The sequence below is a fragment of the Hibiscus syriacus genome, unplaced genomic scaffold (assembly GCF_006381635.1).
Source record: "Hibiscus syriacus cultivar Baekdansim isolate YM2019G1 unplaced genomic scaffold, ASM638163v2 tig00111841_pilon, whole genome shotgun sequence".
NCBI classification, from domain to species: domain Eukaryota; kingdom Viridiplantae; phylum Streptophyta; class Magnoliopsida; order Malvales; family Malvaceae; genus Hibiscus; species Hibiscus syriacus.
In genome coordinates, this window is record NW_024063196.1 from 1,614,364 (window position 1) to 1,632,438 (window position 18,075).

Consider the following 18,075-nt stretch of genomic DNA (forward strand, 5'->3'; position numbering starts at 1 on the left):
CCCTCGCAATTGGTATCAAAAACTTCAACAATGCTTATGTGACATGGGATTTCGACCTTCTAGAGCTGATAGCTCGTTATTCATTCGTGGCACAAAGCATGATATCACATATGTTGCTGTGTATGTTGATGATATTCTTGTCATGGGGTCTTCTGAAAAATGTGTTAAAGAGGTTAAGAAGCAGCTACATGGCAGGTTCTCGTTAAAGGATCTTGGGCTTCTTCACTATTTTTTGGGCTGAAGCTGTTGATACAGTAACTGGAATGTTTTTGAGTCAAAAGAAGTATGTGCAGGAGCTGTTGACCAAGTTTAATGTTCATGCTAAACCTGTGGACACGCCCTTACCTATTACACCCAAGTTGAGTTCAGAAAATGCAGGAGCTCCTGTCAATGCTCAGCAGTATCGAAGTGCAGTTGGTGCACTATTGTATGTGTGTCATACTAGACCAACATTGCTTTTGCGGTTCATAAAGTAGCACAGTTTATGCAGTCCCCTTGTGAAGCTCATTGGATAGGAGTTAAACGCATTCTACGTTACCTAAAAGGTACAATGGATTATGGATTATGGTTAATCAAGGGACAGGGAAACTTCAAATCAAAGCCTTTACAGATGCAGATTGGGGCAGTGATCTCGATGATAGGCGATCAGTTTCCGGGTATTATGTTTACCTAGGTAATCATTTGTTGTCATGGAGTTCACGCAAGCAAAGGTCAGTGTCCCGTTCAACAGGTGAGGGAGAATATAGAAGTCTTCTGATACAACTGCTGAGGTTCTGTGGGTTAAAGCAGTTCTAGATGATATGAATGTTGAACTGTCTCAAGCTCCGGTTATATGGTGTGATAATACCAGCACCGTAGCCATGGCTGCTAATCCAGTCTTGCATGCTAAAGTTAAACATGTGGATCTTGATGTTCATTTTGTCAGGGAGAAGGTCATGGACAAACAACTTGTAGTCAATTATGTTCCTACAAATTGTCAAATTGCGGATGTGTTAACCAAGCCATAGTTACAACACGATTTCAGGAGTTACGCCAAAAGCTTAATGTTTTCTCGCTGCAGAGGCTTCAGCTGCACAAGAATTAAGTTTTTTTTACCTCAAGAAGTTGAAAAACGGGGTAAATGTTAAGAATTGAGCATTACCAGCTGGAAGGGTTGCCAGGTGGAGTCGTTAGCTTTTGGTTTTGCTAACCGTTTCTGGTAAATTGTTAGGCGGCTAAGCCAGCTATCCTTTGTTGGATTAAACTTTCAAGGGTTAATCCATGAAAGAGGCAATCAGCGTGGCTATATTAACAGGTCTTTTGACCAAGGGCTAAGCATAGTCTTTAGCCTACATTCTGCTTTCTTCAATTCGTTTTTGTTCTTTTTGTTTTTCCAGGAGGTGTTCTTCTAGTTTTAACATACTAAAAGTCTGGACTTAATGTATACTGTTGTTAGATTCTCGTAGCATGTGTGTGTGTGTGCAACTCGCTCTCTATTGTTCCTTTTGGAATTGGAAGCCAAATTAATCACATATGCATCACTTTGACAATTGCTAGAATGGGTTTTTGCTGAGAAATAGGTCTCTAATTCTTAAAAAATATGATATGAACCTTTTATGAAACTGTGGTTCATGAAATGTCATGCAGAGATTTAAGCAGTATCAATCAATCAGATAAGGAGGTAAATCAAATGATTTTTCATGTGAATTCAATTGGCAGAACCACACGGAAGCTCAATTTCAAAGAATGCTGAATGACATGCACTGATGAGTAGACACTTGGATGAGACTAAATATATGGTTTAACATATATGGATTACAAATGACAGTCCTGTCATTAAATATGGATTACATAATATATCTGGAAAACTTAAAATGAAATAGGATTGTGTACAAGAGACCTTAGATACGCCTTGATAGATCATTTGAACATCGACTCCATTCATCCTAAGAATGTGAAACCCCTATTTCAATATTTATATTATTATTAGGCTAAACTACACTCATAATCATTAAATTTTTACAGTATTTGTATTTTTTGTCATCAAAATCAATTTTTTTATTAGAATCATTGTTTGTTATAAAAACTTTCATTTCTATTATTGAACTGTTAAACTATTAACGACGGTTGGTGTGGCACACTCATATATCATTAACAACTAAATCAATATATTCACATATTATTTTCTTTAGAGTTAACTGCATCATATGTCCTCAAAGTATGACTTTAGTTTAAATTGGACCCTGAACTTTTAAATGTTTTAATTTCATCCCTAAACTATGATTGTCATTCTATATTAGTCCTCAAACTTTTAAACATCTCAATTTCACCCCAAACTATTACCTTCATTCTAAATTGGTCCCCCAAACTTTTTGAACATTCTAATTCCCCAAACTATTACCTTCATACTAATCACATCTCTTGTTAATAAAATCGTTAGACCAAGTTATATCATTATATGTTTGTAAAAAAAATTAAGTTAAACTATAGCTGAAACTAATTATATACTTGGATAAATATGGGGATGAATTAGAATATTCAAAAGTTTGGAGACCATTTTAGAAAGAGGATCATTGTAACACTCCAAATACTGGGTTAGTGACTAAAGTGTAATATTTTAAAACTTCGTGATCAATTTTGTCAAATTGAAAAGTTCAAGGATTTAATTAAAAATTATTGGTGTAGGTTTGATTAGAAAAGATTGAAAGATGGAAGGGCATAATGGTCTTTAGACAAGAAATGAATTAAAATTCATTATTAGTGTATTGTATATACACGTGGAAAAGAAGAAAAATATTAAATCTAGAATCTAGAATCTAGAATTCTCTTCATCCTTTCTTTCTCCTCTCCACCTTGAGCTTCTAGGCTAAGGTAAGAAATCTTTAACTTAGTTAATTCTTGTAATTTTTTATTGGTTTTGATTCTTGGGATATTAGGGAATCTTGATAAACTTAAAGAGAAGTAGAAACTAAAAGATTGATAAGTTTTTGGTAATTGAGTAAAGAGGGTTTTTGAGAGAATTGATGATAAATGAAGTAAATGGATTTTGAAGTGGAATTTGACTTGTCATAAGATACAATAAGAAGATTAAGGTGTTAGAAAAGGATTTGGGATATGTTGAATAATGGGTGTGATTTTTAGTTTCAAGTGATTTAGTGAGATTTTGGATGTTTAGAAGTATTAAAGTGATACAAGTTGGTTTTAATAAGAGTAGTTGAGTTTAAAGGACTGAAATGAGATAAAAGTGGGAGATTTAGCACCGTTTTGGTAAATTTTTTAGTTGAAATGGGTAATTTATGGACAAGGGTATCGATACTGGATGAACAATACCGATACTTCAAAGACAAAATAGGTGAAATATGGGTTTGAGTATCGATACTAGAAGAACAATATCGATACTATAAGGTGAAATGATATGAATCAATATAACAATATTGATACCGAAGGAGTAGCATTGATACCAAGGGTATCGATACTAATGGATAAGTATCGATACCATTTTTAGAAGTCAAATTCCAAAATGTAGATTGGGTTTCGACACTGAAGTATAGTATCGATACCATAGTGAGGAAGTATCGGTACTAGGCATAGAGTATCGATACTTTTCAGCTTGAGATTTTGAATAAGGTGTTTCGTTTAGCTTAAGTTATTGATGATTGATTAATAGTAATTTGAACCTTGATATTCATCTAGATCGTATTATTGTTTAGATATTGAACGAAGGCAAGTTTCAGAGGAATTGACGTTATAAGATATCGACCAAGAATGATAAGGATTTTACTTTGACTAAGTGAGGCAAAAAAGTGAGTGCATACTACTACAATATATGGTTATATGGAAATAAGACTTGCAATGAGTCTATTTCCAATGTTTTGATTAAAACAATATTTTGAAAGTTTATTAATATTAGGAATATGTTTACATGAATATAAACATGGTTTTCATTTTATTACTACACATATATGCACTGTTTGGATTTTATACTATGTGTTATTGATATATGTGATTATTTGAATATATGATATAAGCTATGAGTAATGTATAAATGGTAAAGCCCAAAAGTATGTGATATGAGAGCTAAAGGCATAATTGGTATGCCAAGAGTTGATGGTTCTACGCGGTCATTCGAGATAATACTATGTGGTCCTTTGGGACATATTCTACGCATTCTTTCGGGACATTTATACATGGTCCTTTATGACATTTCTACGTGACACTTCGGTGTATATTCTACGTGACACTTTGGTGCAATTCTATGTGGCAGTTTCAACTGCAACCCAGTGCACAACCTCAATGCACTCACATACCTTGAGTTCTCAGTGATGTACCATGGGCTATTAAAAGAAATAACATGAATGAATAATGCATGATAATATATGTTTTTTTAATGAAATGTATTATAGTTTCTTTATTCTATGATTTTTTTTTTATAAAATCTAAGAATAAGATTAAATGTTTTAATTTTTTATTTATGCAATTTATGCCTCACTAAGTTAAAGCCTTAGCGTGTGAGTATTTCACACGTAGGTTCAAAGAAGATGGAAGAACAAAGCTAGGACAAGTCAAGACAACATATCTTTGCATATGCTCTGATCATATTTTGTAAACATAATTTATTGTATTTATATAAATTATTATGTATTTATGTTTGATTTGAGCTTGAGTTTTCAATATTTATTTTAGTTAAGGGTTCCACCATTTTAATATAAATAAAAGTTTTAAATTTTCAACTACTTTGAAAATTCAATGATTTGAAAAGTCAATGTGACACATCAGATTCGTATTCGGGTCATATACAGGTTGGGGGTGTTACATATAATGGTATCAGAGATGTGGTTTAGCTGATTCTATGCTTAAACTGAAGTCATTTATGTTTTAAAAGTATACATGCCAATAAAAAGTGAAAAGTTTTAATATGATAATGTAATGAATATGTGTCATTGTTAATATAGTTAAATGGTTATATTTTATTAGATGTCTAACTACGAGGGCTCCCGAAGTAAAGTAGGAGATGAAGGACCTGCCCTGGCCAGGCAAGGTGAAGAACAGGTGCCTCAAGGAGTTCCTGTACAAGTTCAGGGAGTGTTTTTTAGGACGTTGGACACTATTCTGACGCTTTTCCAACCGCCTGCTCCCTCAACTGCTAGAATGAATGTAGCAAAAGAGTTGAAAGGGTTAGGAGCACCCGAGTTCAAGGGTGAAGCTGAGAAAGGTCTATTGTTGCGGATCTTTGGCATAATGATGTATAGATCATGTTATAGGGTCTTCACTGCTCGAAAGTGGAGAAGTTAGATGGATCATCTCTTGCTACGAGGTCAAGCTCGAGTATGGTGGACTAATGTCACTATAAGAATGTCAAATGATTAAGTAACGTGGTCATTTTTTTAGAAGAGTTCAAGAATAAGTACATTTGTGATCAGTTTATTAGGCAAATGAAGAAAATATTTATGAGTATGAAGCAAGGGAATTGAACTGTGTATGAGTACGAGTGCGAGTTTAATAAGCTGAGTAGATTTGCTACTGAACTGGTTCCAATTGAAAATGATGCATGTGATTGGTTTGTAGAGGACTTAAATCCCATACTAAAAGAGTTGTTAATAGTTTTGAATTTATCCTCATTTCAAGAAGTGTTCAATCATGCTAAAGCTTTAGAGAGATCAGAATGAGAGGTTTGGAGTACTAAAAGCTCAGATGACTAAGAGTGTTGGTGCTTCATTTAGCTCAGCACAATCAAAGAGAGGCAGAAGGTCTGGTTTTCAACCTCAGACTAAACTGAGTCAGCAACATCCTATGCCAGAGGATCAAATCCAATGAGAGCTAGATAGACTCAATCAGTAGGGTATGTAGTTGAAGATCAAATCAAGGTCAATCGAGGCAGTGTCAGCATTATGTGAAGAATCATACCGGAGTATGTCGAGCGGTCTCTGAAGCATGTTTCAGATGCAGAGACACTGTACATTTTATCCGGAATTATCCATTGATGACTAGAGAGACAAACAAATAGAGCGATCTGTCACGGTACCTCAGAGAGGTAGAGAAAGAGGTCAAGAAAGGAATCATTCTGATTCATCCACACAACTTGAGATACATTCAACTGCCCGAGCTTACAACATTAAGACTAATGAAGATTGTGATGATCCGGAGATCATTGCAGGTACTTTTCAATTATTTAATAAGTTTATTTTGGTATTGATTGATCTGGGATCAACATATTCATATATTAGTATCAAATTGGTGAGATAATTTAAAATCCATTTAGAAGCTATAAGTAACGATGTGATAGTGACTACTCATTAGGGCATAGGGCTCAGGTGAATCAGTTATGTCAAGGGTGTCCCATAAGAATTCAAGGAATTAAATTCCCTATTAATTTGCTGGAATTACCCTTTGAAGAGTTTGAAGTAATCTTGGGAATGAATTGGATGTATCACTATAATGCCAACGTCTACTGTAGATTGAAGAGAGTAACTTTGATAACTCATAATAGATCAAAAGTGATTGTGAGCAGTGAAAGATTTAATCCGATAACTAATGTTATATCAGTGATATCGGTTAAAAAGTTATTGTTACAAGGATGTCCAACTTTCATTGCCAATGTTATTGATACTCTAGTCAAGGAGAGAAGACTAGAGGACATTTCGACGGACCGAGAATTTCTAGACGTATTTCCAGCTGAGTTGCCGGGATCACCTCCAGATAGAGAAGTTGAGTTTTAAATTGAGGTAATGCCTGAAACGACACCGATTGCAATGGCTCCTTACCGAATGGCTCCGAAGAAACTGAGTGAGTTAAAGACTCGGTTGTAAGAGATATTGGATAAAGGGTTCATTAGACCTAGCGTGTCACCTTGGGGTGCTCCATTGTTATTTGTAAAGAAGAAAGATGGTTCGATGCATCTCTACATTGATTATCAACAACTCAACAAGGTACTAATAAAGAACAAGTATCATCTCCCAAGAATCGATGATTTGTTTGATCAACTTAAAGGAGCTTCGGTGTTCTCTAAGATTGATTTGTGCTTTGGCTATCATCAATTGAAGATTCAAGAAAGAGAAATTCCAAAGACGACTTTTAGGACGAGATATGGTCATTATGAATTTATAGTTATGTCATTTGGGTTGACTAATGCACCTGCTGTGTTTATGGACCTCATTAATAGAGTGTTTTAGCCTTATCTTGATCAGTTTTTGGCCGTCTTTATTGACGATATCTTGGTATATTCAAGGTCCAATTAAGAGCATGATGCACACCTTTGAGTAGTTCTTCAAACTATACGAGAAAAGAAACTTTATGCTAAATTGTCTGAGTGTGAGTTTTGGTTAACTGAAGTGGCATTCCTTGGACATGTGCTATCTACAGAGGGGATTCAGGTAGATCCTCAGAAGATAAAATCCATATTAGATTGGGAAATTCCAAATAATGTGTCAGAAGTGTGGATTTTCCTGGGTCTTGTAGGTTATTATCGAAGGTTTGTTAAAAACTTTTCGATGATAACTTTGCCTTTGACCAAGTTGTTAAGGAAATATGTATCTTTTGTTTGGACCTCTGAATGTCAAAAGAGTTTTGAAGTGTTGAAGTGAATTTTGACAGAAGATCCAGTATTGGTCCAACCTGAATTTGGCAAGGACTATGTGTTTTATAGTGACGTATCTCATAATAGTTTGGGATTTGTATTGATGCAAGAAGATAAAGTAGTGTCATATGCATCGAGTCAATTGAAACCGCACGAGAAGAACTATCCGACACATGATTTAGAGTTGACTGCAGTAGTTTTCACTCTGAAGATTTGGCGTCACTACTTATATGGCGAACGTTGCTACATTTACACGGATCACAAGAGTTTAAGTATCTGATGACTCAAAAAGATTTAAACTTGAGTCAAGGAAGATGGATTGAGTTTCTCAAGGATTATGATGTAGTAATTGATTTTCACCCCGAGAAAGAAATGTGGTAGCTGATGCTCTGAGTCGGAAGACGTTTTCAGCTTTACAAGCTTTAAATGTGAGATTTCCATTAAGTGGCGATGGTACATTGCTTGCGGAGTTAAAGCTTAAACTGAAGTTAATGGATCGAATTAAATATTTACAAGGTAAAGATGACAAGTGTTTGAAAAAAATGGAGCAAGTGAAAAATGAAGGGAATAAAGATTTTGAAGTTAAGCTTGATAGCAATCTGTATTATCGTAGGAGGCTTGTTATTCTAGATAATGAGGAGTTGAAGAATGACTTATTGTCGGAAGCTCATTATAGTCCATTGACTATGAACCCAGTCGAAAATAAGATGTACATGGATATTAAATGTCGTTATTGGTGGCCAGGAATGAAAAGAAGTATCACAGAATTTGTGTCCAAGTGTTTAAAGTGTCAGCAAGTAAAAGCTAAACATCAGGTTTCTTCAAGATTATTGCAACCAATCTCTATTACTCAGTGGAAATGGAAGAATATTACGATGGATTTCGTAATGGGGTTACCTTTGACTCCTAATATAAAAGTGACTCAATTTGGGTGATAGTTGACCGATTGACCAAGTCAGCACATTTCATTCCCTTTCAAGATGATTTCTCTATGGACAAGTATGTTGAATTTTACATCAAAGAGATTGTTTGACTTCATGGTGTGCCTGTTTCGATAGTTTTGGACCGAGATCCACGATTCACTTCAAGATTTTGGAAAGCTTTGTATTGAGCCTTAGGGACTCGAATAAAATTTAGCATATCTTTTCACCCTGAGAAGGATGGACAGTATGAGCGGATTATCCGAATTCTGGAAGATATGTTAAGAGCATGTGTTATCGAGTTCAAAGGATCTTGGGAAAAATATTTGTCTCTTACTGAATTTGCTTATAACAATAACTATCAGTCGAGCATTAAGATGGTTCCCTATGAAGATTTATACGGGAGAAAGGGTCGTATACCATTAAATTGGTACAAGCTCAAGGATCAGAACGTTCTTGGTCCTGACTTGATCAAGGAGGTAAAAGAGAAAGTTCAAATAATTCAGCATAATCTTAAACAGAAATCATATGCTGTTCTAAAGAGAAAAGAGATTGAGTTCGATGTTGGAGATAACGTATTTCTGAAAGTCTCTCATTGGAATAAAGTGTTACTTTTGGCCGGTAAAGAAAATTTAGCCCCAGATTTATTGACCCATACAAGATTGTTAAAAGAGTGGGACCAGTAGCATATCGTTATCTTTACCACCAGAAATGGAGAAGATTCATAATGTTTTTCATGTTTCTATGCTTAGAAGATATTGATCTGATTCTTCTCATATCATTACACCGGAAGAGATTGAAATTCAACTAGATTTGACTTATGAATAACAACCGGTGAAAATTTTAAGTCATTGAGTTTTGGAACTTAGGAACAAAAAATCCGTTAGTTAAAGTTTTGTGAGGAATCACAAAGTCGAGGAAACAACATGGGAACGTGAGGATGATATGCGTAGATAATTTCCACATCTATTTGTGCAGTAAAAATTCCAGGATGAATTTTCTTAAGGGGGAGATTTGTAACACCCCAAATACCATGTTAGTGACTAAAGTGTAAGATTTTAAAACTTCATGATCAATTTTTATAAATTGAAAAGTTCAGGGATTTAATTAAAAATTATTGGTGTAGGTTTGATTAGCAAAGATTAAAAGATGGAAGGGCATAATGTTCTTTAAAAAAGAAATGAATTTAAAATTCATTATTGGTGTATTATTGTCCACACCGTTTTTTGCCCGGCGGGGAGAAAACTTAGAACGACTTGGGGGTTTTCTTTGAAGAGGTTTTGAAATGTGAGAAGTCGACGTCGACCTTTTGGGTTAGGTAGGTCGAATACCTAAAATTTTCTTTTAAAAGAGTTTTTAAGAAAACACAATCTTAAAAGATAAACCAGTCTACGTCTAACCAGAGATTCATTCTTTTTAAAAAAATTAAAAAGAGGTTCAGGGATCGATTATGTGTGAGGAAGGATAATCACCCCACAACGCCCTAAATTGGGACCCCATCGATTATAAATTATCTCTAATAGTGAAAATCTAAGAATTCGAATATAAATTTAATTACGATCACATTATTCCAAATTCAACATACAATTTTTATTTAATGGAAAATTCTAAGGAGAAATGAAAAATATTCTAATATTTTCAATTCAAGAGAAAATAATCCCTAAAATATTTTAGGACAAATATTTCTCTTTCCAACTAAAATAAAAAGAATATTATAACTTCTCCAAAAAATTCGAGATTAAACAAATTTGATTTGACCAAAATAAGAAATTAAGACAATTAATCCAAATTATATTAATCATGCTAGATAATGATAGTTTAAACTAAAATGGTAAAAGTATAAACACAATAAAAATCAAAGGCTCAAAAATAATTATCACACAAATATAAGTGCTTTAATAAAATAAAACCGTAAACATAAGGACCACAATGCAAGATAGCAAAATAAGACATTCAATATGGTAAAAACATGAAACATCATATATATATTCATGGGACTAAAATAAATTAAACAGAGACTAGAGTACAATAATTAAAGGACTGAAATTAAATTGATGAATAATAAGGGACAAAAATGTAATAAAAAAGTGACTAAAATGAATAAATTGTAAAAAATAGTAACTAAAATAAAATGAAGTGTCAGTTAATACGCTTAAATACAAATACAAAAAAGATGCTAGAAATAATAAAAAGGACTAAAATAAAATACAGCAAAATTAAAGGGTAGAAAAATAAAATGTTAGAATTTAAAATGCTGGAAAATAAATAAAATAAAATAAATAAAAAACAGAAATAAATTGGATAAATTTAAAAATTAGGGGGTTAGTTTGTGCAATAAAATAAAATGTTAGTAAGTTAGAAAATTTAGCAGTTATTGGTTAGTAGGGTTCGGATCATAATAATGCGGATCATACCCCAAATCGGGTCACCACAAGGTCGAATAGAATAATATAAACAAATATATAAAATAAAATAAAATAAAAAGGTTAGTGGTTAGCAGAGTCTGAACCATAATAATGTAGGTCTTACCCCGGATCGGGTCACCACAAGGTCGAATCGAGTATTTGAAACAATAAATAAAATAAAAGTTAGTAGTTAGCAGATTTCGAACCATAATAATGCAGATCATACCCCAGATTGAGTCACCGCAAGGCCGAATCAAATATTAGGAGCAATAAATAAATAAATAATAAGGATTAAAGTGCAGTAAAATAAAAGTTAGTAGATAATATGCAATAAAATAAAAGTTAGTGGTTAATATGTAATAAATAATATAACAGAATAATGCCCAAAACGATAACATACCAAGACTGGGGACTTGACGTGGGGTTTTTCCTTAAAATAATGACCAAAACATGATAGTGCACCTAATAGGGAGGACTAAAACGTAGTTTACCCAAAAGTTTAAAACAAGCAAAACTACCCCCTGAAACGCAATAGAAACTCGTAAAGCATTTCTTCACCGGTGCAGCTCACTATAAACAACCAAACCAAATCGATCGTTGAACTCCAGCCGACAACATCCTCACAACTAACGCCGGCCACGACATTGGCCGAACCCCTAAAAGCTTATTTCTCTTCTTTCCTCACGTTGGTTGAACCCCCAACGAGCACGGCCACCATCTCCTACCCGTGAATCAACGCCGCTATAAAACTCCAACCGACCTAACGATGGTCAGTTTAACCACAACCTAGACCTAAGCAACCCAAATAAAGAAGCCCGAAACAACCCCCCAAACGCACTGACAACTGCTCACATTCCTCTCCGTCGTACGACGACCAACCACCGACCTTCCCGACAAGAGGTGATCGACCACCGTCCGAAACATCCTCACCACATTTGCTTTATTACTTAAAGAAAATAAACACAATAAAGAAAGGAAAATGGAGACTAAGGAGAGACTCAACTTTTGTTATTTGCTTTCTGTTTTTACACAAACAGGGGTTATAAAAATGAGGAAGAGAAAGGGGTTGTTTCTAGATTTCTTGTTGTCTTTTAAAGCCACACAATTATTAAAAAGGTAAAATTACATGGTTGGTCTATATATTTTTTTCTTTTTATTTTAAGATAAAATTAGGGTATTACAACTATCATTCTTTGCTCGTTGTTGTGTAAACAATGACGAAGCAAAGACAAATAACGACCTAATTTTGTCTAGCTACGATGTTTGCTTCGCATCGAGAGCTCTAATTTCTTCTGATCGGACGAGTTCTTCTCATTATGAACTCTTCGTTGGGGATGTCACTCCACTTCCTTTTGTGATGGAATCACCAAGGTTGAACAAGTTCTTCTCATTATGAACTCTGCACTGGAAGTGTTGATCTACCTCCTTCTGTGATGATTGATCCAAGGTGATGCTGATCCAACTCCTTATGTGATAGACGAGTTAAACGATGATGTTGATCCAACTCTTTATGCGATGGAAACAAGCTAAGGTTGAACAAATTCTTCTCATTATGAACTTCTTCTCTCTTATAGATGAGTTCTTCTCATTATGAACTCTATGGAAATGTTGATCCCTTGAGTGAGGTGTTCCTGATTTGAAATGATGTGAATCGAGCGATAGGTTGAACAAGTTCTTCTCATTATGAACTTATTTTCCCTCTGTCGGATGAATTCTTCTTATTATGAACTCTCCACTGGAAATTTGATCCCTCAAGCGAGGTGTCACTGATTTGAAATGTTGTGAATCGAGTGATAGGTCGATCAAGCTCTTCTCATTATGAACTTCTTCTCCCTCTGTCAGATGAGTTATTCTCATTATGAACTCTCCACTCAAAATGTTGATCCCTCGAGCAAGGCGTCGCTGATTCGAAATGTCGTGAATCGAGCGATAGGTTGAACAAGCTCTTCTCATTATGAAATTCTTCTCCCTCTGTCGGATGGGTTCTTCTTATTATGAACTCTCCACTGGAAATGTTGACCGGTTTATTCTCTTGAAAAGTTTTAATCCTACAAAAGATTAACATATGTCAGTAATAATTCAGTTTGAAGTACCCGAAGGTATTGACCAAAAGGTCCTCAAAATTTGTTGAGATTCATTTCTTTCATTGGTGAACAATATGGATTGATTTTATGCTGAAGTCGTGAAATGAAATCTTTGTTGGCTCTTTGAAATCCTTAATGTTGCAAATTGTTGAGTTTTTGTCTTTGTTGGGTCCATCCTGGAAACGACACTGTTCATTCTCATTGAAGTGACCATGTGTATGAAATGATAAAATGTATGATGCAAAGATGCAAATTCATGTATGAATGATGGTTTTCTTGATCTGATGGAAATGGTTGCAAGAGCAATCTTCAATGCTAGATCAATCTTCATTCTTTTCCTGATTTGATTGTCTTCTTTACCTGTTGCACCTGAGTGTATTCTTGCAAATCTTGACTTGTGAATGGGCGCATCTTGCACCAGTAAAAAAATTTCCCTTGATAAATTTAGCTTCTTCAAAAAGATTCATTTACAATTATCAAGAAACCGATAAAATTAGGCTTAGCTTCTGTTATAATTCATTTAAAACATCAAGAAACCCTTGAAAATCCATCTTAGTTTCTACAAATCTTTCGTTTTCAGTTGTCTTCAAGGAACCCCTAAAAATTAGGCTTAGCTTCTTTTAAAAATTCTTTGGTGATAATCGTTAAGAAACCCCTGAAAATCAGGCTTAGTTTCTAAAAACTCATTTGAAAACATTATGCCCGAAGGTCTTATGGATGATCCAAAGGACTTAAGGTGTTTCGAAGTGTGTAATCGAGCAATAGGAAATGTTAACCCCTCTGTGGGGAGTTGCTGATTCAACTCCATATGTGATGAATCGAGCAAAGGAAATATTGAAAACATCATGCCCAAAGGTCTTATGGATGGCCCGAAGGACTTATCATCTTGCTCGAAAGACTTATATATGACCCGAAGGATTTAAGCATTATGCTCGAAAGACTTACTGATTGCGCAAAAGACTTACTCATCAAGAAACCCTTGAAAATCAACCTTAGTTTCTTAGTTGTCAAGGAACCCCTAAAAAATAGATTAGTTTCCTTTTAAAAATCATCATCAAGAAACCCCTAAAAATCAGGCTTAGTTTCTAAAAACTCATTTGAAAATATCAAGAAATCCCTAAAAATAGGCTTAATTTCTTTGAAATTCATTTGAAAACATTAAGAACCCACTAAAATTAGGCTTAGCTTCTTTCAAATTCATTTGAAAACATCGAGAAACCCCTGAAAATTAGGCTTAGTTTCTAAAAATCTTTTTTTTTCGAGTGAAACTATCTCCAACAAGATAAAATCTTCTGTTTCGAGGGAAACTATCTCAAGCGAGATAAATTTTGGTTTTAAGAAAAACAATCTTGAGTGAAATGAAATGTATTTTTCGATCAAAAACTGTCTCAAGCGAGACAAATCTTGTTTTAAGAAAAACAATCTTGAGTGAAATGTAATGTATTTTTTCGAGCAAAAACTGTCTCGAGCGAGACAAATCTTGTTTTAAGAAAATCAATCTTGAGTGAAATGGTATTCTTTCGAGTAAAAACTGTCTCAATCGAGACAAATCTTATTTTAAGGGAAACAGATTTAAAGATTTTGTGTTTTAAGAGAAACTATCTTAAGGGAGACAAAATTTGTTTCAAGGGAAACATATTCAAAGTTTTTTTTCAAAAGAAACTGTCTTAAGAGAGAAAAACTTTGTTTCAAGGGAAACATACTTAAAGATTTTGTTTCAATAGAAACTGTCTCAAGAGAGAGAAAATATGTTTTGAGTAGAAACTGTCTCAAGAGAGATAAAATTTGTTTTGAGTAAAAATTGTCTGAAGTGAGATAAAATTCGTTTCAAGGGAAACGTTCTCAAAGTTTATATTTCAAGAGAAAATGTCTCAAGGGAGACAAAATTTGTTTTGAGTAAAAAAAATTCTCAAAGGAAATAATTTTGTTTCTTATAGAAAAACAATCTCAAGTGAGATTAATTTTGTTTGAAGGAAAATTGTCTTCAGTCAGACAAAATTTGTTCTTAGGAAAACTATCTCATGTGAGATCATATTTGTTTTAAATATTTCAAAATTTTGGGAGAATGTCTTAGGCGAGACGATGTTTGTTTTAAGAGAAAAATGTCTCAAGTGAGACAAAATTTGCTTTTTAGAAAAATAACTTTGAAATTTGTGTTTCAAAGGAAAATGTCTCAAGTGAGACAAAATTTGTTTTAAGAGAAAAATGTCTCAAGTGAGAAAAAAATTTGTTTTTAAGAAAAATAACTTTGAAATTTGTGTTCCAAAGGAAAATGTCTCAAGTGATACGAAATTTGTTTTAAGAGAAAAATGTTTCAAGTGGGAAAAAATTTGTTTTAAGAAAAACAACTTTGAAATTTGTGTTCTAAAGGAAAATGTCTCAAGTGAGACGAAATTTGTTTTAAAGAAAACAATGTCTCTAGCGAGACAACATTTTGTTTCGAGAGAAACAACACCCAAGGAGATAGAGAGTCTTCTTGTTCCTGCACGTTGAGGAAATGTCTTCAGAAAACTAATTATTGACTTCAGGAAGTCAAATCTGTGGATGACATTGTTCTTTCATCTTGAAGACATCTGGTCATTTCCGTGCTTTCATTTCCGAGCTTTTATTTCCTGAAAGATCGAAATGATATATTTATGACTGCCTATCTTGGATGTTTACAGGTCTCATGATTAAGTTTGTATTTTATTTGATGAATTTTTGAATTTTTCCTCATGAGAGGGAAAATCAAAGTCTTTATTGCACATGATGAATGTTCAATGTAATGATGCAAATTTCATGTATTATGTATGCATGTGTTGATGTATGTATATGTATGTGTTACGGGAATGGTTGTATGAACAACCTTCATTCTATCTTTGATTTCAGTTTATCTTCATTTCTACCCGGATGTACTCTTGTAAACTTCGACCCGAAACAATTTATTTTCGTTGCCCATCAAATGTTACCCCAAAAATTTGGCCTCCCTTGCCTCAGCTTCGATCTTAAGCTTCGAAGGGATATTTGTTGAATTCCAAGATATGCTTCTAGATAGATTATCTTGTTGGAAAATATTTTTCTTTCTTTGAATTTTCAAAATTTTGAAAAATATCGAAAATATATTTATTATTTAAAAATAATGTCTTCTTCTAAGTTTCACAATTGAAACGAATCATAAAACAGGAGTTCATTGAATATCAAAAGAATCAACTGCTCTTTAATCTTTGATAGTTACAAATCTTTGACAAATATCAGGATCGAAAGGTTGGTTTTGAGGTTGGGTACCTAAATTTAAGGTTTGTTTCCTCGATTCGTCCTTTTTCCTTTTCTCGGTCATCGTGAAAATTAGGACATGCCCCTCTTTCTTGGTTTGGCATTTTGATCGGAGACAGACAAAATTACGCAACTAGCATAGTCAATTGCTAGACTCTTTAGAACACTTTTTTTCAATTCTCTGAAATCTTCCATTTGTTCAAGCTTTGTAGACTCTTCTAACAAAGGTAATGCATAAATGATGGTTTAAAAATGAGATTTTTGAGTGCTCGTGTGAGTTTGACTATAACAGGTGTTCCTTAACTCACTTAGTCCATATTCACTAAAACTCCTTATTTAGTAAATTTGATTTAATTTTCCATGGTTGGGCTAGTTGAATTCAGCTTTATTGTACATATATATTATATCTTCCTTTGTTTGGCTAGCTGAAGGATTCATGTCGTCACAGAGTATTTGACCTGACAATCACAATAGAGAAAACACCGAATTGCCAAGTACCCGATCAATGTCATGGTTTGAATGTAATCTATTCATAAAGCCAGGGCTTTCGAGTTTCCTCTATAACCAGTTGCTTTAGCATAATAGCTCAGCTTTATTGTATACATACATACATATAATACATACATACATACATATATATATATATATATATATATATTATTATGGGTACACAGATTCCATTTCTTAAGCTTGTCAAGGAGAATATGTTATAGTCCTAGTGTTTGTTGTAGGTCAGAAAATCTCATCTTTAGAGTTCAATTTCCAAGCAACTGACCTAAACTAGATTCACCTACTCAACTTTTTATCTGCGAAGATCATGATCATCATTGAACGTCATTAACAGAAGTAGAAACTAATAAGCTTTGCGATCTCATGTGCAAGTTGCCCCATTTTGTCATCTCCTAACACATACATGAATGTCAAACCCTTGATTGACTCTGCATGCAAGGATAAAACTAGCTAGGTCCATGCAAGAGAAGGGTATGTTCTGATGTATATTCTGGAGTAGGTTTAGATTATGATCAAGGGGTCATTATTTTGATGGGGTTCAATCTTGTTATTTGTCAAAGATTTACAACCTCAATTATTAAAAAGCTTTTAATTAAAATGATATTCAAGGAATTTCAAGATTAGATTTTGTTCATTGCTCATTTCCTAAGAAGGAAACATTTTATTTGAAATGTTCTAACGTCAAGTGACTTACAAACATTTTAATGAAAAGAGAAAGAAAAAAATTCAAACAAGAAAATATGCAAGTGTATCGAAAGTTCGTATTGGATGTAATAGTTTTTCTCGATTTGCATCAGAATGTCCCGTCATTCATCAAATGTCCATGCCCTATGAATCGATTAAATTATGAACCTTGCGCTTCAATGCACTACCATTCTCATTGATGTGCTTTGATCTTCAGATGGTGATAGCATCACGTTCATAGCTTTCTAACCTTTTCTATGAATGAATGGGTCGACTTCTTCTTACCTCAAAACTTTTTTCACCAGTCTCTCTGCGAGTTACTCTCGGGATCCATTATTAATGCATGCTGAGATGCAATGTATATCATGCAATTTACTATGTATAGATGTTAATGCAAAGATGCAAGGATGCTTATGCAAATGTGAAGATGCAAAATGGGAATTCAAAATGCAAAATATAAATGCAACAAAGGAATTGATCCCCAAAGTAATTATCATAAAAAAACTTCCAAATGCACACAATGTCTCAATCCACCGAGGCACATGAAAACTACAAATCACGTCATACTACTCAAATTCTTCAATTTTGATCGAACATGCAATGAAACAATCTTCTTTTATCCTTGGCTTGATGGAAAACTCTAACGCTTCGACTTATTTTCCAGAAAT